At 32.8% G+C, this 21,740-nt stretch overlaps 1 protein-coding gene across 7 annotated transcripts in view; it reads right to left on the bottom strand.

Moving 5' to 3' along the window:
- The window catches only part of LOC107994239 (protein eva-1), a 276,448-nt gene that overhangs the window by 204,740 nt on the left and 49,968 nt on the right, over positions 1-21,740 (bottom strand). For 5 of the 7 annotated variants that reach the window (XM_062077235.1, XM_062077261.1, XM_062077256.1 and 2 more), the window contains exon 2: positions 18,726-18,814. The exons of the other annotated variants lie outside the window; for them this stretch is intronic. The gene's annotated coding sequence lies outside the window, so the exon portion shown is untranslated. The remainder of the gene's footprint in view (positions 1-18,725; positions 18,815-21,740) is intronic. 7 annotated transcript variants of the gene reach the window in all.

Genomic DNA, 21,740 nt, shown 5'->3' with positions numbered 1-21,740 from the left:
AATCCTACCGGCTTTACAAAAAAAAACTCTCTGCGAAGTTTTTCTTCTCTACTTCTTTTCTTTTTCCCCTGTCATTCCTTCCTTTTTTTGTTTCGTATTCTTCTCCCCTCTCTTCTCTCTTCTCCCTTTATTTCTTTTCATTCTCATAACGAACGGCATTACGGATGATTCTGAAATATTTGCTCGAACGATTTGCAGCAGCGTTCGAACACGATCGTGAAACGTTTCCGCGCTGATTAAGGGAACTGCCTCCCTGCAGCTGCCCGAGTTAACGAGTTTCGCAAATACGTCCGTGTTTTCCGGAATGAGCTTCTTTTTGAGCTCGTTCTTTTCTTTTTTTTTCTACTTTCTTTTTTCCTCTCCCTTTTTCCTCCTTTTCTCTTTTTTTCACGAACGCGTATAATTAAAATCCTTCTGTGTTTCGCTAAATCCCGGCGTTCTCTTGCGTTTTCCCCGGAAAGTCGTTCCGATCCGATAACTTCGAGGAACAATCGTTTCGAGGAGCGTTAAGTGGTGCTGTATTTTTTTTTTTCTTTTCTTTTTTATCCCCTTTGCAAGAACTTGTATTGCATTCCTTGTTTGTATTATAAATTTTTTGCAATTTTAGTTTATCGATTATCGAGGATAAAAAATATTTCCCCGTTTATTATCGGTCTTTTTTAAAATGAACGCTGATTTTTTTTGTGGTTCGATATATGTTTTTATTTTCATTTGTTTGAATTTTCTTTATAAGATAAACATTATATCTGTAACGTTATAATGGAAATGGAAAAGAAAAGAAGAAAGAAAGTAAAGAAAAAGAATGGAATATTTCTTCTGGTATCCGTTAGTGGTCTCATTACTGAAGCTTTTTTTTTCCAGGATAGTGGAAACCCTTATATCGACAAGAAAAGTGTCTCGCTTCCGGTAACAAGAAGCCATTCAAGTATTAAAGTATATACTTGTGGAGCATCATCAACGTGAAAGAAATTTGATATAGACGAAAAGATGCTTATAATTAATAAGAATGAATAAAGAAAATAGTAAATAATAATTCAGGAATTTTTAACGATAAAAAAATCATGGCGGATTATCATTTTTTTTTGTTCATTCTATTCGTTTCTAAAAGAAGATTACACTATTTACAATGAATGAAGATAATTTTTTACGGCCGCTTATTTCATTTTTACGAGAAAATATATTACATAATGTGAGCATAGGGAGCTCGTCAAGACCACACGTATCATCTTCCACCCCTTATTTATTTTCATTTCTACAAGAAAATATAAAAATATATTCTACGGTTTTGCAACAAATATCATTTTCTACCCCCACTTATTTCATTTATATTCTACATTAAATAAAACAAGACTCTACGTATCATTTTCTTCACCCCTCCTTTATGTTCATTTATGTTCTACGTTAAATATAATAAGATCCTCACAAATTCTACATATCACTTTCCCACGCTTCCTACTTATTTCATTTCTACAAAAAGAAGAATACATATATACTCACATATATACTCCATAAATAAATGTACGAGGATCCTCACAGACGTATAATTTTCTACCCTTGCTCATTTCGTTTCCCCCAAGAAAATATTCTCACACACACACACACTCTTTTTCCAATAATCCCTACATCCACCACAACTCGATCTCCCGAAAAAACAAAGCACGTAAAAATTCTGATGGCAACGGAACCCACCAATCAACTCCACGCATATGCTCCCAGAAATATTCTCCATAAAGAAGGGAAAGGGTAGGTATTTCGAACAGAAGGAAATAGCCCCCAGGGTGGTGACAGACACCACCGTTTAACCCCACGTTCTTTTTTAACTGTGGACAGAAATGTCGCTTCCCGAAACTCGATACGCGTGTTTCCCGATTTGAACTCGAGATGAACGCACGCGCCACGCGCCAAATTGTCTCGCGGGAACCATTTCATTATTTAACTTTTCCCCTTCGATCAAGCCATGCTTGGATTACCAACGTTTGCGTTTAATTCCAATGTTTTTTTCATTGGTGTGTAAGTGAATTAATGAAGAATCGATATTTCAAACTGTTGAAAGTCGATGGAAAAAAAAAAAGGAAATCAGTTTGAACTCATTTTAAATCTTTCTATTTTCAGAATGCAGAGTTCGTTGTTTTCGAAAAACGATTTTATATCGTGCAAGAAAAGTAATACTCATCGAGTAATTGGATTAATGATCTAGAAATCGATGAGTAAAGAAGAATTGGAATTGAAATGATCGATGTGCAGGACGATGATACAACAATTTCGTAACAATTACATTGATTACGTCCATTTCGAGGTTAGTATTAAATTTTACTTTTACCGGGATTAATACTTATTTTTCTTTTGCAAAAAATTGATTGTACATAATTTTCTTTCATTCTTTTATAGTATATGTATATTCATACGCATTTCTTTTGCCCGCAATAAAATTCATGGCCATTAATTAAAAGTGAAGGATTATAACGTTTGTATATTGTCGGTGTTTCAACAATTTCGCAATGTTATTATTTTCTGGTTAACGTGAAAGACAAACGACAAGTAACGCTGGAAGAAAAGAGAATTGCAGGCGGCGGTGAAATGAGAGTATTAAGGGAGGCTTTGAATCTACGAGACGGAACAAGGAATAATGGAATATTCAGAATGTGAGATCTAAGACACCGTTAGATGGATAAAAGGAAGAGGATGTTGGAATACCGAAATGGCTGGAAAGATCTTAATAGAGTTTAATACAGACTGGTAATCTAGATTCTCAGATTATCTACAAGCTTGCTTCCACAATAAAGGATAAAAATACGTTTCTCATTAATTATGCAAAAGACGATTCTACATGCATAAAATGTCGACTTCGAAACGATTTTCGCAAAATCAAATTTTTATAATTAAAAAATTAATCCTAATCATGCATATCTACGGTCTGAACAATCTTCTTAACCTAAAAATAAAATCGACTTGAAATTGCAAGTGAACAAAAGGACAACGAGGTGCAAGTAAAAAAAAATATAAAAAGAAAACCATATATCTCACACCCATAATCCAATAATCGTGAAATCTTTCGTGACCGCACATAACCGAAGGTGCGGCTAAAATCCGGGACAATTAGTTGATGGGTGGGGTGTGGCCCGCGAAAAGGGGTGAAAGTATTAACCGTAACACGAGAGAAAGGTGAAGTCGATGGCTCGTGTCTGCACCGTGTCCAGACACCTAGATTACCACCAACCGATTGGCCTAACGTGTCCAACGCTCGCTAATCTTTCCTTCAACGCCGACACGCCACCATAATGGGGTGCGGCGCCCCTATTTGCGCCCGCCTCGATGGTAACTCCACTTCCTTCCATCCATTTCGAGGTTCTTTAAACGATCCGATTATTGACTGGTGGTTAGGACGAATTGATTTCCGTCTGCGGGGTGAACGAACAGGGTGTGCGCGTGGATTGACTTGTTGGGGGTGAAGGGAGAATGGAGTTTAAGGAAGAGTTTGTTTTATGGTTATCGTTATCGAGGATTGAGTTGATTTTAAATCTCATTGAATTTTCGCGAGAAAATGTCATAAGCAAGAAATAGAATAATATGAAATGCGAATATATTGTTCTTCAAACATAATTACGGTTGAATGGATCATTTTTACTTTAAACTTAATTTCACAATGGCGACACACAACTGCGTCAGTTTGATATTCAAACGGTAATAAATGATAAGAATTGTCAGTGCTTTCGAAATAATATTTATATCATTCGTAATGATTTATTTTCGCAATATAATATATATAATAATATTGGATAAAGAATGTCAAAGTTGAGGGAGAAAATTATGAAAGGAGACAACAATTTAAAAGTTCCAACTGTTGTATCAATAGTTATGCACTTTATTCTATTTCATAACAAAATATTTATCTTTTCAGGTGCAAGGAAAATTACATTAAAATTACGGATTCAGGATGAGAGAAAATTCGCGTCTTTTCTCCCGGCGTGATATCGAATTAAAAATCTATTTACATTAGAAGAAAACGAGGAAGGTAAAGAAAAACGTTTCAAGAAAGTTTCGCAGGAATTTTACGGGAGAAGTGAGAAACGGACGTGTTCTTGCCACCCCGGAACACGGGGATGAATATTTAATGGAAAAGTTTATCTACTTAGACCGTTTGACGCTTTAATTAACCGAAAGGCGGAATGTCTTTCGAAATAACCAAATTATCGGATGAATGATTAATAAATTTCGACCGCGAAGTGGGTTCGATTGGTCTATGTTTAGATTTGAATCACGTCAAATTTTCACATCGAGGGCCATTGAACTTTATCTCATAAATATTATGTTTTGTCGATTCGACGAAAAATTAATATAATTATTAATACGATTTAATATCAGTCGAAATCGAAACGAACAATCTTATTGAAAAGATGATTTTTCATTTAATTTATCAAAAATAAAATTAACTGTAGAATATGAGAATTAAATAAGGAATTATTAACTATTAATTGTAATTTCGATCTTTTGCCACGAAATGAAACGCAGAGGAACTCTACTCTGAAATATATATATATTTCTCTTGTAGAGAAATCTACTTGCTCGTGCATAAAGTTGCTCTGCCTTTCCATTAAAACTCGAACGAGCGAATCGCCCCAAGGGCAGAATATTTTCAAAGCTTGTCCCGAATCTAAGCGTCCTTCGACGACCAGAATATCTTCACCGGTTCGACGGATACGTAAACTAACGATTCTTGTGTACACGAGGAACGACGCCTTTTCACGACGACCAAAATTCATGGGTTCAGCGTTAGAGAGAGAGTTGCGAGTGTAATGAGTTGCGAGAGACGCGCGAGAAATTCCATTTAGCGTTAAAAGCAGTTGGTAATAAGTTTGTTTTATCGGATTCTACCGGAAATGCGCAGCGTGCGAGGAAGACAAGAAGGGTGGAAAGTCTTAAAGAGGGGTTATTAGTTTCAGGTTGAAAATTTAATTGTCGAATGATATGAAATATTTTTGTATGTTTTTTTTTATCGTAGAATTTAGAGAGACATTGGATTTGGTAAAAATTTAATTACTGATTTTATTGTTCTTATTTTAGAATTAATAGAGAAGAAATGTATCTTAAATTTGTATTTTTTGATACAACGATAAATTACTTTGAAGCAATTTGAAATAATTTTCGAGAATTTATCGGAATTCTACGTATTCCAAATAAATTGATTTTTAAACAAACAATACACACTGGATATCAACATATTTTACGATAAACAAATGCAAGATTAGTATTTTGTATGCAAGCATCATTAAAAATAGAAAATAGATGCGTGTATATCCATAGCGAAATAGACTCAAAGCAAGAGCGAAGATATATATCTATATATCTTCGAACTGTTATAGTAATTTGATATTCGCTTTGTGCGTTCACTTTGTGCATTTCACTAGTAGCACATCGAGGAAAATGAATTTTTGAACGAAAGCGAGAAGAGCTTAACACTCGTGATTAATTATTTTATTCCCATCGAACGTGCAAAAAAAAAAAAAATATTTATAGCACTTAGAACATAAATAAAAACGGAAAAGAAAGAAAGACTGTAAATTCGATACACGTACAAATATCTTATAAAAAGTGCATCGTAGAGAAAAAAATTCCATTTGGAATGCAATATACGAAAAATATATCTGTCAAAAGAAAATCTAAATCTATTTGTAAAAAATTCTGAAACTGACTAAAACATGCGTATAACAAAATAGTCGCAAAAAAAAAAAAAAAGAAAGAAAGAAAGAAAAAGAAATACAAAAGTCAGATATTCGATCGAAAAATGTTTTAAAATAAAATTTATCATTCGAAACGCGCAAAATTGAGATACAGCAAAGAATGGACTTTAAAATTTCCTTCCTTATTTATCAGTTCGAATAACGAGCAAACATTTCGATATTTCTCTTCGTGCTACTCTACTTTTCCTCTATTTTCCAAAGTCTATCTTTTGCATATTGAAGAACGCGGCTTAAAGAACTACCTATCCTCAGAAGCGTACGTGGCTCACAGACGAAAAGACAAATAAGAAATATTTCCTTTGATGTTCGGCGTGGAACGGTGGAAAACTCTGGAAATGACGAAATATTTTCGCATAAAATGTAGAATTGAATTTTGACGAACAACCACCCTATAACCACGCCTTCTGCCCTTATCTTCCATCACCCTTTTATCTTTTTACACGAATTCAATAAAATTATCGTTCGAAATTACATTGGCGGTGCTTTGTATGCGGAATGAGACACGAAAGAACACCTGCAATCCGAGCAAATGAAACGAAAGCAATTTTCCCTTTTGAACACTGATATCCTTGTGTAAAAGAGATCCTCGTTTAATTACTTCGCGTAATTGGATAATTTATTTTAATTCGTATTTCCGGGTATTAATGATATTATTAATTATTAATTAAATTTTACAAAAATCGAGAGAGAATTACGTGATTTCTTTTTATTTATGTACGAGAATAAAGATAATGAAAGATAAAGCATTGAAAATCGTCTTGAATATACAAAATTTACAGCATTCTTTGAAATTAAGGGAGAATTTGGAATTTGTAGATTTTAATGTACAAATCTTGGAGGATAATTTTCTATATTTTCTTTTTATAAAAGCTGATGTTACCATGATGCATTCGCTAATTTGAATGATCTTTGTGATAATATAAATACAATTTTAATTTGAGCTAAAGAAAAAAAAAATTAAATATTTTTAGTATCTCCATAATTAATTTATGATCAAAACACATAGAATTAGAACTACAAATAAAAATGAAAGAAAAAGAAAAAACGATTTTTTAAAGACTTTACGTCATGATAAGACATTATAATTTTTCCTCGAGATAAGAAATATCGAAGAATATGAATTTTACATCTGTTCTACTAAAAGTTCTACTAAAATTTTCAAAGCTAAAAAGCATAGGTCATAAACCGTTAAACGATCGGTGAAGATTCCGAGACACGAGAAAACAACCATAAAGTAAACATGCAACCAACGTCTCTAAATACCCCATAAAACTGCATGTATTCTAGACGATAAGATTCCATTTTATTTAATCCAGTAAATAATTTTTTATCTACTTTACATAACTATATACATATCTAATTTATTTTTAAGATTACACACAAGTTCAATAATTAAATATATTAATAATTTACACTTTTTTCCTTTTTTTATCACAGCATGTATTTTTTTTTTATCTTTTATTTCGATTGATTGATGGATAATTCTACCAAATCTCCAGACTTCTTTTTAAATCAGTTAATAACGATAACTAAGTAAATTCCAATCATTATCAATTGGATTTATATCGATTTTGCCCGGTCATGGAAATAAAGGATAATAAAATTCTATATCAATTATTAATACGAATACGCGAAAACACATTAATAATTAATAAAATTTTTACAATTAAATTTCGTTCAAGTCTTTAAATCTGAATGAATGGTCCTACAATTTTTTGAAATATATAACTTCGATCCTTCGAATTATGAAAATATAATTCATCACGCGTCGAATATAATTTCCATTTCGAAACAAATTAAAAGTATCCCGTGCCAAGAACAAAAATTCACCGCGATAATCGGACAATTTGTAAACGGAATAGGGAGAAGCAAGCAACGTTGGAGAAGTACGGATCGAGAAGGATAGAAGCCAGTGCGCGATTATTTACCAAAATCGACGTCGATGGAGAGGTCGGTAAATAGCCACGGTTGCGTGGAAGAGACGGCAAAAAAGGTCGATTTAATCTGATTTCGTTTACCTTTCGATGAGAGACAAGGAGAGAGAGAGAGAGAGAAAGAGAGATAGGGAAAAAGGTGCCATTAGTTTTCCGTGTTCGTGACCGTAAGTTTCTAACCGTGGAATTGTTCGTACCAGTTTCGGCAATAAACCACGTCCAATGGAATTTCTGATAAACGATGTTTAAACGAGGAATATGGGAGAGGAGAAGGAGAAACGTTGGAAGGAGCATGATGGAAGGATCGATGGAATGGCGTTGAAATGAAGAATCGAGTATTGGAACACTACTTATTTAACACTACTTAAGTATTATATTGAAAACGCGTGTGATTTATCCGAAAAATCGTACAAATATCTCGAAAAATGTACGTGTACAATTGTGCTCTGTTAATATTTCGTCCATAATAAATTATTAACGATCCTTTTCGAAAGGGGGGAAAAAATACGAGGCTAAAACAGAAAGTATAATTAGAAAAACGATAAAAATTGCAATCCTCTTATGGCACCGGGGACAAAAAAGTTGGCCGAGTGTTTTTCAAAAATGCATACAATCATCGATTAAACTCGACGCTCTCCTGGGAACTGTTACTTTAAGTTTCAAATTAATTCCATGGAAAATTGTGTGCGGTACGAAACGACTTGTATCGCGTAATTAACATTGGAAAAAGTGCATCGAAACACACGTACGTATTTCTTTTTTTTTTTTTTGCAAACTTTTCGTAAACTTTCGAAAACGAAAATGTTCATTAATATTCCATTTTTAGAAGGAGGAATTGTTTATTAAAACATTACCGAGAAACTCAGAGTTAATTTTGAATTAAATTCATTAGAATGAGATGTTTCTTGTTCCTTAATTTATTAGTCATTTGTCGTGGCTTGTGTTTCTGTTTCATGAAACAAGAAATATGTAAATTGGGAAGAAAGATAATTAGAAAAATATTACGAGCAATTATAATTATCCGACGAGATGTAAAAGACGCGTTATTAAGAAAAGTACGTATATTTTATGATTTATAAATACAAATTATTTTGTTATATTTGTTACGTTATAATTATATAAGATAAGGAAAATTAAATAATATATTTTACTTGGATCGATCGAATTCCTAAAAGCACGTCTAGCATGATAAACATCAAGCAGTTTGAACGTCCATTTCAGGATGAATTTCGAATGTCACGCTCGAAATGTCAATCAAGAGCAGACCCATGCATCAACCGCATTCAACGTCAATGATGTTGCTAATTGGTTAATGCGTTCTCTAATTCATGATCGAAAAATTTATTTAAAATTTCGCGAGAAAAGATTTAATCCATGTTTAAAAAAAAAAAAGAAAAAAGTTTATTCTATCTGACAACAAAAAGTTATCTGGTCGTCATTCCTTTTTTCACTTCCTTTTCTTTTTTCAATTCAGTTTTTTTGAAATAAACGAATACTGCTAAGTCGTGCAGAAAAGAGAGACAGAGAAAAAGAGAAGAGTTCGTTTCACGAGTTAAACAAATTTAGAAATCTAACGAACCGTGTATTTTTCACACTCTTCTCGCTTTCACGTTTAATTAAATATCACTATATGGAAAACGAAATTATCGAATGTATATTCTTTCGATCTTCTTTGACGAGTTCTCGAAACCGATCGAAATTGCAAAATTAATTAACGAGATAGAGATATACAAGATATATTCTGATGAAAAACCATCGAACTATCTATAGATTGATAATAAATAAAAGTTGATGCATAAAACTGAAAAGTCCATAATTATCCTCAAACTTTTTCATTCGTTATTCATTACAATTCTTTCACCGTTAAATTAAGGATGAATATTCGTATCCTATCCTCTATCTCGAGAAGAGGCAGATAAGCCAATCGAACGATTCGATGGATCTTTTGTGAAGCGAAATTGGTCGATAAATGGCGAACAATGTGATCGAAGTAATGGTAGGATTATGCGACGCGATGCGTTTCCGGGGAGTGCGTGACCATCGTGGCCAGCCTTTGCCGTTCAAATTGCTCATTTACCTACGAAAATGAACCCCTATGATATTTCACAGAGGGCCGTTTAGGGCCGATCTGTGTGACTGTGACCATGTAAATTCGAAGCGGAGAGAAATTGGTGAGGGAGATGGATGATTATGGTTTTCATCCGAGTGCCGCTATTGTTTGCGACGTTTCCAGTGAATCAGAGGGTGTGGAAAAATTGATTCGCTTGGGAATTGGGATGAAATGTTTGGAAGAGAAAAGTGATAGGAACGATTGGTGCAAACTCGTTTCGTATTTTGAGAAAATTGTAGTACGTTGTAACTTTGATATTTTGGAAATAAATGATAGTGGAGTTTGAGAGAAATGGATAGGCGTTCATAGTATGATGCGAGTATCGTTCTTGATGTAATTGGATTAATAGTATTATTGGTGATTATGTGAGTATGATGAGATTATAGTTGGTTAGTACAGATTATCTATTAAATATATATCAATATATATATATATATATATATATTTGTGCGAAATTAAAAACAAGATGATAGTTTAATATAATATCATTTGTAATATATAACAATGAATTATAATCTCTTTATTGTATGAAAATTTACATATAACTCAATTTTGATATATGTAAGCTATTCGAAATTATGATATTTTGACATTTTCGTGTAATTTAATAATACTATATATATATACATTGATGATGCAATGTCGATATATCGAGATGATAATAATAATTAACAATTGTTATTTCTTTCTTCAATCAAAGTTGTTTCTTTCAATCATTAATTTGTCATTGGCTGTCAGTTCTACGAAAGAAGATTGATGCTCGATAAATAGTTACACATTATTTTTTAAATAATATTTCGTGGAGAGAGGATATTTGAAAAGGAAATCAAATTACTATACTTTTGACTTTTAAATGAAATTTTGTAAAAGTAATTTTGATAAAAAAATGAATATTTAAAAATACAAATAGTTTTCTTTTCATTTTTCATTTGATTCCAATATTCCCCGAAATTTCTCTGACAAAACAATATTTCAAAAGTAACGTAATTTGATCTTTATGATTTTAATTGTAATTTCGATATCGAGCGTTACTCTTATAAGATATTTATAATTTTTATAAATTGGAGAATATTTCTAAAATTCTAAATTTATAAATTTTCCAATGTTGATCACTATTGAACGCTTATATTTACAATGCTGATATATGAGCTATATTTGAATAGCTCTTTAAAATCTCCAATTTTTAAAAATTTTAAACGCCTTACATCAATTAAGCCTTTTGGATGACGATTATAACATAAAAATATATTTTTAACAGATGTTATAGATTTACATGTGTATGTATACATAATTTTAAATATACGTTAAATATATAATCATAAATTTTATGTAATTTGAGTTAGATGAAACCTCAACGAAATTTATTTACTTCATTGATTCATATATTAAAACACATTTATTTTGATGAGAAGAAAGAATCAATGTGTTAATTCGAAAAAAAGGGAAAAATCGTTCTCGCCGGATATTTGCATATTCCATAATTCCATCTATTTTTTTAAACGATGTAAATACTCGTATTCCATCATAATTCATATTTCCAGGGTCGAAAATATGGAAAATCACGCGATTAAAAATCGTTACGCGTTCGTAACAGTAAATTGATATTTGCATGAAATCACCGTGACAAATGATATTAAAATTTCGAAGACGGGAAAGCGTTTAAAAAAGATGCGGTTTAAAAAAATCACGGATGGAATTTTAATCATCCATCTTATCGAGGATCGAAAGTTTTCGAGAAACGGTAACGTTATATATGAGAATATTTCAGAGATCTGAAACAATAAAATTGGAGAATGTTCAGAATTTTAATCATCCAACAGAGAAATTAACAATCTTCTAATCGATTTAAAGAGATTAATCTGATTTTATTGAGATTTTCTCTAACGAAACAATACACGAAAATAGAAAGAGGAGAAAATTCGTGATTTGAACGAATTATTTCAATAATAATTATAATCTAACTTTAGAAGTATTCAATTTTCCTTGAATAATTTTCATTGATGATTAATCATTATATTTCTCTATATTTTTAATTAACAATTTCAGCATATGACAATTTATCACGTTTAACAAAGTATTATAATTATGAAGACAAAGTAGTATGGTGGTAGGCATCGAGTGACGCAATATTTCATCTTTACTTTATGGAGATTCTTGGTGAAACACGTTGATCGTGTGCTTTTCGTTTTTGGAGAATGTTGCCATTTATTCCACGCCTTTTTGCCGTTCTACATATTACCACCGTACTCATAAACGGGCATAAATTCGGAGATTCGTGAGTGCATAGGCGAAGGAAGAAGCAGATACTAGTCTAAGATGAAATATGAAACGTGTCTTATCTTCGTTGAACAAAAGAATTTGCTGTAAACGCGGGGACAAATTAAATTCAAGGAAATAAAATTAAATGGAAGGAAGCGAGAATCTTGATGAAATATATTTTATTGAAATATGATCAATCGATGAACTCTACAGGATATTTGGTTAAACTGAAAAATTAGTTTTCAATTTAGAGAAAATTGAATTTAAAAACTATACGATTGTACATGTCCAATGGATTAAAAAAAAAAAAGATTCAAGTGATAAAATTTCATTCTACATTTTTTTTCACATATAACTGTCTATCGATAATTCATTTCTCATTCCTCTAATCGAGAAATAATCAATATTTCTTTCTCGATTTATTCCAAAACGAAGTTTCAAATGAGAAAATTTTATTCTATTTTATCCCATTCTATTTTCGATTTGTTTTTTTCACGTAGAATCACCCTTTGTTCTTCTATCTCTTTTATTATCAGTTACAGAACATTCTGTGTAATAAAATTTAAGAATAAAAATACCAGAAAGCGGAATATATATTGCTCTTCATACCATTTGAAAGAAATAACTTTGAAAAAATTGTAAAAATTTATTCATAAACTCTTTGTCGATTCATTGACTCATTAATATATAGAAGTTCCCGTTTCTCAAAGGAATTAAAAATCAACGAAGCAAGCTAGTTTGATGAAAAGAGCTTTAACTTATCAGCTTCTATAAATTGAATTACGTTTAAGCCGCAATAATTACTCGCTGGAAAATAATTAAAACGCGCTTCTGACATGTATCAGGTCGTGTAATAAATCATCTTAATCTGAACAAACACGATGTTATGAAATTTTATTATTCTGTTACTGTTCATTAAAACTTATTGTTAGTCGAAATCACTTTCTATTAAATGTCTTTTTAAAAAGCTTCTTTAAAAAAAACAAAAAAACATTTTTATAAAATTAAATTAAATTAAATGAACCAAAATAAAATTTAAATTCTATCCAATTATTAATTTCTTGTCTTATAATGAACGAAATTATTGATCTAACGATTATACATTGATTCCAGCGAGTCTCGATTAAATTGCAAAGCAAGGAATTAATTAGAAACTGAAAGAACCGAAGAGCTCGTAGCACATTTTCATTGCAAATCAATTTCACTTCAAATTACAAGGATATCATCAATAATGAAAACAAATTTATAAGTGGTGGAGATAAAAGAAAAATAACGAGGAGAAAAAAAGATAGAAAAGATCAACCTAATCAATCTCTTTCTACGATCAAAAAACTTGGAAAATTACATCACGTTCCTTTTTTTTTTTATTTTTTTTATTAAATAAATTGACAGAGAGAAAATTCTCATCACGCCTGATTTACAGAATAAGCGTGTGCACAAAGATCACCGTCTTGAAGAAAAACTCGATAAATTCGGCCAAAGGAATAACAACACAAAAAGTATTGTGTACACCAAGAAAACCGTGTATTCCTCCCGTGTATAATTTTTGTATGCGCATATTTCTCTGCCTTTTTTGAAAGGGGATAGAATGCGAGAGAATTTGTATTCCGCGAAGAAAATCGCACCGGTGCGACGGTTTTCGTATTCGTGAGATTTATGAAACGGTTCACGATGCTTTTTATTATAATTGAAGATGCAAATTGCACGACGGTGTCCTGAAAGAAGGAAGAATCTCGATTTTCTTAGTTGTTGGCGTGCTGCAAATAAATTATAATTATAAGCTAACTTATATAAGAAGCTAGAGGCGTTTTCTCGAAGATGAACAAAGAAATATTCGTATAAATAAATAATTTTTTGAAATATCGAAATATTCAAAATTGCGTTTTTATATTTAATGACCGAAATTTAATTAATAAATAGCCAATAATAATTACAACAATGTTAATAAATGCAATATATATATTATAAAATAATTGCATAGAAATTCATAATGCAATTATTGTAATCCATATACCATTTTATTACATGAAGACATACACATGCCATGTATAAGCATATGAAACAAACCAGTTTCGATTCCGCAAAATTCTGTATAATATTGTCAGAAAATGCACCATACGCTTCACTCGTAAACGAAATCTAGTGACATTCAAATTGCATTAAGCAAAATTTCCGAAATAGAGTTTCTGCGAAATATTACTCGAATTCGCAAATTCGCAACACAGCCAATTAAAATTTTCTCGATGGTGAATGAACAATGAAGCGAAACTCCTTTCCTTCTGAAATGTTCTCGAATTAATATCAAATTTTCTTATCAAAAAATATACGCGCGATCTCTTCGATCGAAAAACGATTCCACCGTTTTTCTAATATTATAAAACGGACGATTATAAAACGTATAATAATTTCATGAAAATGGCGAGTGAATGAAAATGTGGAATGATGAAAATTTGTACAACGGATAGGTGGTTTTTAATGGCGGGGATCCCTTGCACCCTTCCATTGCTCGAAATAACGAGATCGTGGGGGATGGAAATCACGAGATGACGAGGGGACACGCGAGCCAACCGTGTTTCCGCACCATTCACCCGATTTCGCGTAAATTACGCCAATATGGGTTTTATTGGATTTTATCGTCCAATGTCTCGTCCAAGATCGATCGTGTTGAAATTAATGCTAAACATGGCTGAAAATTTACCTTCATTATCGTGTACTCAATGCTTCGAGGGAGAAAATTTCTTTTTTTTTAGAATTTCAATGAGGAATTATTAAATTTTTTTTGTGAGAAGAAATTTCGTGATGAAAATTTATCTGTTATTGCGTAAATTTAAAGATCTTTTGCGAGGCGTTAGAAGAAATTTTGACTTTTTCCGTCACGTGATCAGATTAGAGACATAGTTTCTAATTCTCTTCCATATTTTAATATTCAGGAAATATTCAGCGAAGAATATATTTTTTTTAAGAGAAAAAAAGAAAATGAGATAGATGAAAGTGAATAACGCAGGGATGAATAAGCCTTTAAAAGATGAAATATAAATCTTCACAAGTCCCGCAACGTAATCAACTAATTCAAAGCTTTGATAAATTAAAAGAAACTGGTTTGGAATAAACCGAGAGGAATAAAAAGCACACGTGAGGAAGCAAAAAATTATTTCTCAAAAGAGTATTGCGTGTAAATTCCAGAATAATCCCTCCGTATTAAAAAAATATCCTCCCCGTTCAAACATTTCATTTCATTCTCTCCACCGTTACGAGATACAAAAATTCAAAAATATTTCAATATATGAAATGTGAAATATGGAATATAACCGTAAAAATGAAATAAAATATAAACGTAAAGTAAGATTAAACGTAAAAGATTTGAGACTTTGTAGAAAAAGAAGAACAGTTATTACACACGAAAGAAAGAAAATAGAAGAAGAATTTGGTGGAATGGTTGATCGAAAATACTTACTGGAAGATCACAGATGTTCGAATTCCAAATCTTTTCTTCTCCAAAGAAATTTCTCGTCTTTTTACAACACCAGAACTGGGACACGTTTTCGCAAAAGTTCTGACGAAAATATTGGAAGCACGCGACCATGGTCAATTCGGACGCAGAACTAGTTCTACACAGAGCATATATTCAATGAGATTTTCTTGTGATTCATGATTTGTTGACAATGAATAGAATCGAGGCACGAATAGAAACATCGAAAAAAGTTTGAAACCAAAACATTAGCGAAGAGGTATGTTTGAACAGTAAGTAAATACAATTCTATTTCTGTCATTAAATTTCATTAATTTCGTTTTCTTTTTGATAAACAAGATAGATAGAATATGTACAATTCCAAGAAGATACTAAGCATTCTAATTCGATTAACAATCTTACTGTATCATATGTTATAAATTATGAATACGTATAAATCAATTAAAAGCTGACAATGCAATCAATCTTATTTTGTTGCCGTTAAATAGTTGCAAGTTAAGGGATGACTAAGAGATCTAATACTAAATACTATTCAAAATTTTGTGATACAATCATGTCATATAGATCCATAAATCTAAAAATTATAGAACAAATAACATAAGTATACATTAAACTTGAGACGTTATTCGCTAGCTATCTTCAATGAATATCCCTGAACTTCCTGTTTCTTAATTTTCCACCATGACTCATTAAAACAATACGTTTACTTATTCATCCGATCAAAATTTTTCATTAGAAAATATACCACAAATGTATAAACGCAAAGCAAATCACTCGAGAAACCGTTCACCGATCAAAAATGTCACTTCAACCCCTAAAACTTTCTCAATTTTCCATCCCTCGTTAAACAATAACGCTTGTTTATGGTCCATCTAATCAAGATTTAATACCTTACCGATCCCAGAATATTAAACATCGGCGGTTCAGTCATAAACGAGGGGGAAACGAAAGCGTTTTAATTGCAGGGCGCATCGATCGCCGTGTTTCGAGAGGGCAGGGGAAACGACAGGGCGGAATATCGGCAGGGTAGAAATAATTCAGCTGCGCCGTTTGTCGCCGTGAACAGGGACGAATTAACTGCGACAACGGCTTACAAGTATGGATAAAAAAAAAAATCACGGGAAAAGCAGAGAGGAAAAGCGTGCGTTTTAGTCGCAATAACGGCATAAACAACGGAGAATAAATTAATTGTACGAACGATTTTTCCTTTATTAACCGAAAATACAGGTTTACACCCGCTTCTATCGATTCGATTTAATGTTAATAATATACAAGAGGTTACGTTGTATCCGGTTTAAACGACAGTTCGTCGCAATCAAACGTGGTTAAATATTGACAACGTTTGATGGGGTGATATCGCAACGATACGACCGTTTACGAAATAATCGCTCGGCTGGGAGAGAGAGAATTTGTATCTATTTTATGCAACGTTTAATGCATTATATCGTAGCAGTTATTAACGATTAATTCGAAAATGGATGGAACAAAATTCTAGGCGTACAATATATGGTTTGTAACATTTGTGATATAATTTTTTATAAAATTGAAGTTTTATTTTACATATCGTTCATAATTTTCTAGTAATGTTATTATTTTTTTTCTTTAATTCGAGACGATAAGAAATAGAATCGAAGCAAAATAGAAATGTCAATTCTGTCGAAATAGTAATTTTAACTTCCGGTATAAATAAATTTAACCACTTAAACGGCGCAACTTTTCCTTTAGAAGCAATCAACAATGTGTTCAATTTAACATAATGGAGCTATCCTTTCGAGCTAATAATTAGCGTTGATATTTTAATGGCTCCATTACCTAGTATGTTACAGGCATATTTGACCCGTTAAATCATACATACACTCCGAGACCCGAACCAATATAGCCAATAATGAAATAGATCATTGTATCTTGTCTAATATTTAGTTCCATTACATTTTAATTATTATTATTATATAATATATTATATACACTATAAATATAATGAATTTTTTTTATTAGATCTTACGTTTAACAGATAATAAATTCTAGAGCAAAAACTTTCGAGAGTTATTTTCCACTCTAAAAGTGATAATAATTTCGATGCACTGCTCAACTAACAAAAATAGAGTTTCGAGAGTTTTATTTATATTCACATCCTCGCATTAATCTTGTATCCCTCTTTCCAACTTTTATTTTTATTATAATCAATTCACTATCAAGCGATGCCTGATCAATTATACAAATCATTCATCCACATTACTCGATCAAGTTAAATGATACATCACTTCGATTAACTAAACAATAAAATCCCAATTTCGAGAAATTCCTTCACAATTTATAAATGTACAAATAAAATCGACCGTCGACTTCCAATTACCAAAGACATTCGCGATACTAGATAAACGAACAATCTGTTCCTCGATCTCGACGACCATCGTGGCGTCCTCTAATTAGCAAGGATCGGCGGCGATCCTTATCCTAGCATCGCCAACAGGCGTGAACATTCGTTTCGCCGGATAACCAAACGTCGATTTGTTGATCGCCTCTAAATCCTGGTGAATTTAAAATCCCTCCCTCCCTCTCCTCTTTGCGCGATTCTTACAAAACCGACCAACGCGGATATCGCGTGTTTTATGCAAATCCTTTGGCCACGTGTATTATGCAAATCGGGTTTTGTTTGCGAACAAGGATCCGTGAATGATGTACGCGAAACGACACACGATTATTTTTGGGAAAACCGCGTTATTCAAGTATTTACGTTCGAGTGTTTTTAACTCGACGTTGTTAATATGTTACAACGAGACAGATATTATTATTAATATCGTTGTTGGTTGGCGTTAATGGAGATAGAGAGTGGTTTGAGTGAAAGTATAACGATTATCAAATTTTTTGGATAAAATATAGCCCGATATAGATAATATTCTTTTCTTTCTCTTTCTTTTTTTGTGCAAAGGATATTTATGCACATCGACGAGACTGGTTACGAGGCTTATCGTTCGAGGAGATTTTAAGAGTGACATTAATTAGCTGTCTCCATTGACATTTTCTACTCTGTCACGTTATGTTTCGTCGTGTCGGCGCTGGAATAAATTTTCTAATTAAGCGTTTTAAGGGGAAGATCGACAAACAAGACGTGGAAGATGAATTTTATATAAATTCCATTAAGTCTTTTCCTAAATGGCTTAAACGAAGAAATGTAATCTCGTTTTTATCCATCATTGAAAATTATTTTTACATACCTAATTGATGATGCTTTTACATTATTCTTCGTCCCGAATATTCTCTGTTACCGCGTCGTTTATACATTATTCCTCTTTTGAAATATTCTCTGAAAAAAAAAAATATATATATTACAACGTAATAAAGATTGAATCGGATATTCGATTAATCTCGAGTCAAAAATGGATCATCATCGTTTATGCAATGTAACGATTCGTTACGAAGTAGTTGAAGAAGAGACTTGGATCAAAAATTGAATGGAGCATCTGATAGAAAAACCTTGTTTCTCCTCTCTTCTCAATCTTCTCGTAATCGACGCGATTTATCAATAGCTTTTATATTCCGTCACAATTCATTACGTGATCGAAAATCGTATCGTATCGAGAGAGAGATTCGATGCACCTGAACGTATCGGATTCAGCTTGGTCGGCAGCCTTTTAAAAATTGCAAAACTATCGAACAAAGAACCGTATCGATTCTTTGTTTAAAAAGATTGATTAAACGTTCGACGGATAAATTTTGTGTTTCTTAAACACAATATAGTTGATTGCAAAATGATATATTCAGCATACTCTTACTGATAAAAAAATTAAGAAAACAAATATAATTGAGAATGAAAATTTGGAAATATTTTAATTTCCAAGCTTTCTTGTCTTTTTAAAGAAACATTATTAATTAAAGTCAAATAAAACAACATTTAAGAGTACAATGTAAAATAAAGAAACATATCGCCTCCCAAAATCATTCGATTCGAAAATTTCATGGAAACTTTTCATGGAGAATCACATCTATTCGACAGCCCGAAAATTTACAACGATATCAACCGCGCAATCAAAGGGCAAAAAGAGAAAGCTCAAAAGAGCGCGATTAACCTCCATGGAGCAAATATAATTCTTTGCCGCGTTTCGCGCCATTCGCAGGAATAATTCCACGAGTTGTGGGTGTGCTCAGACCCATTGTGCACCGAAATTAACGGTGCAACGGAGGGAAATGTTGAACAAATCAGAGGACAGGACATTTTAAATAACCGCGATTTGTTCGATTCTCAATTATTAATTCGAATTCAGAATTTCCTGACTTCGTTATATCGGCGGACCAACTTTCTCGAAAGAAGTTGGACCTACGGAAGAAACTTTTTAATAACAGGGACGTGATCGAAGGACTCTGGATCCGGAAGGTCTCGCTTGACGAAACAAAAGGAGAGAAATCGGGATTGCAGCGTTTGCAGATGTGAAACTTGAAAATTCTCGTCTCGAATTGAAAGAAATGAAACAAAAAAAAAAAAAAAGAAAGAAAGAAAGAAAAACGAAAGAGGGAATATTCCACCCTTTCTCGTTTCTTTCGAATAATTAAAAGGTTTCCTTTAACGCGGCAAATTTAAAATACATCCCCTTTATACTCGAGTTAAGGCCTTCCACCTCCTGGAAATTGGGACGAGGAAAATAAAAAGGAGTAGGAGAGGAATAAAGTTCCGGCCGATAAAACCGAAGAAAGGTGGAATAAAAAAAATCGTCAAAGGTTGCCCTGGAGCCAGGACTGATTGTTCGGTTGTTCGTGAATTAATAACGAGCACCGATTTCGTTAACTACCCATAACGATTTCCCGTCCCTTCCTCGCGTGCCAGAATAAATTTGATTCTCAAACTGTCATTCAAAAGAAAATTGAGTATGTCATACATAAATCTTTCTCGCTGTCTTTCAAATCCATTTGTTTCACTTATAAATATTTATAATTCATTTACAAGATTACACGATTCCAATTTAATTGATCAACCTGTTTCTTTAACAACACCGATAATTTTCACCCTCCTTCAAAATCGTCGGTCATTAATATTCAATCGAAAAGAGAAGCATGCCTATTAGAAATTTTCCATAATTACCCCTCTTACGCTATAATACGTATTCCATTTAGTGCCGCATTTACCTTAATCATACATCGCTATGTTAAAAACCGCACCGTAATCACCCATATTCCCGGCCGTGTAATCACGGGTGTTTTACAAGAAACAACGTCTCGTCCGGCGGTAAGGGGATGGTCACGCTCGAATTACAATGAGGCGCAATCACGATCTGTCCAGGTCCCTCTCATTACGAATCAAAGTCTCGAGGAGAAGTGGTCAGACTCGAACAGACTTCTATTATGCATCGTGCACACAGACGCGCGGCGACCACCTAAATCACGTAATTTGCCGCTGACACAACAAATAGGGGACGTCGTGTTATTAATTACCGAGGAAATTGCCTTAACCCACGCGGCGATTATCCCTGGCGCACGGTTAACGAGGCAAGTTACAAGAGCGGGTGAGCATTAATACGTACCTACAAACCTCCAAGCGTGGAATTTCTCGATTTATGCACCATTCTTGGGGGGTAGGTTCTTTTTTCTTTTTCATCGATGAGCGTCGTCGAATTATTATTATTATTTTTTAGGATTTTTGGATTTTTCCGTAACCATCAGGATTTGTACTATATGGATGGATATGAATCTACCATGATCTTTACCATGCAATTTGACACGTGAAGGGTCTAAGGATTCATTCGTGTGTTCATTATACAATATGATTCTTAACTAAGAATTTTTTGAATAAGTATGGATGCAATGACTTCTATTACTATGCAATGCGATTCTTAAGAGCCTCCTCTGTAGTAAAGTATAAAGATAATGATCTTTGACTCCTGAGTATCGTTGAATTATTATTATTATTTTTTTTTAGGATTTTTGGATGGTCGATAATGAAAACGTGGATTGGCAATTGATAAAAGTTATTCCGTAACCATCAGGATTTGTATTATATGGATGGATATGAATCTATGATCTTTACCATGCAATTTGACACGTGAAGGGTCTAAGGATTCATTCGTGTGTTCATTATACAGTATGATCCTTAACTAAGAATCCTTTGAATAAGTATGGATGCAATGATTCTATTACTATGCAATGCGATTCTTAAGAGCCGTATGTCCCCTCTGCAGTAAAGTATAAAGACAATGATCTTTGACTCCTGTGAAATATGATCCTTAACTAAAAGTGCAAGG

The sequence above is a fragment of the Apis cerana genome, linkage group LG1 (assembly GCF_029169275.1).
Source record: "Apis cerana isolate GH-2021 linkage group LG1, AcerK_1.0, whole genome shotgun sequence".
In the NCBI taxonomy this organism is placed as follows: domain Eukaryota; kingdom Metazoa; phylum Arthropoda; class Insecta; order Hymenoptera; family Apidae; genus Apis; species Apis cerana.
The sequence above is the reverse complement of the archived record's forward strand: the minus strand, read 5'-3'. Positions and strand labels throughout refer to the sequence as shown.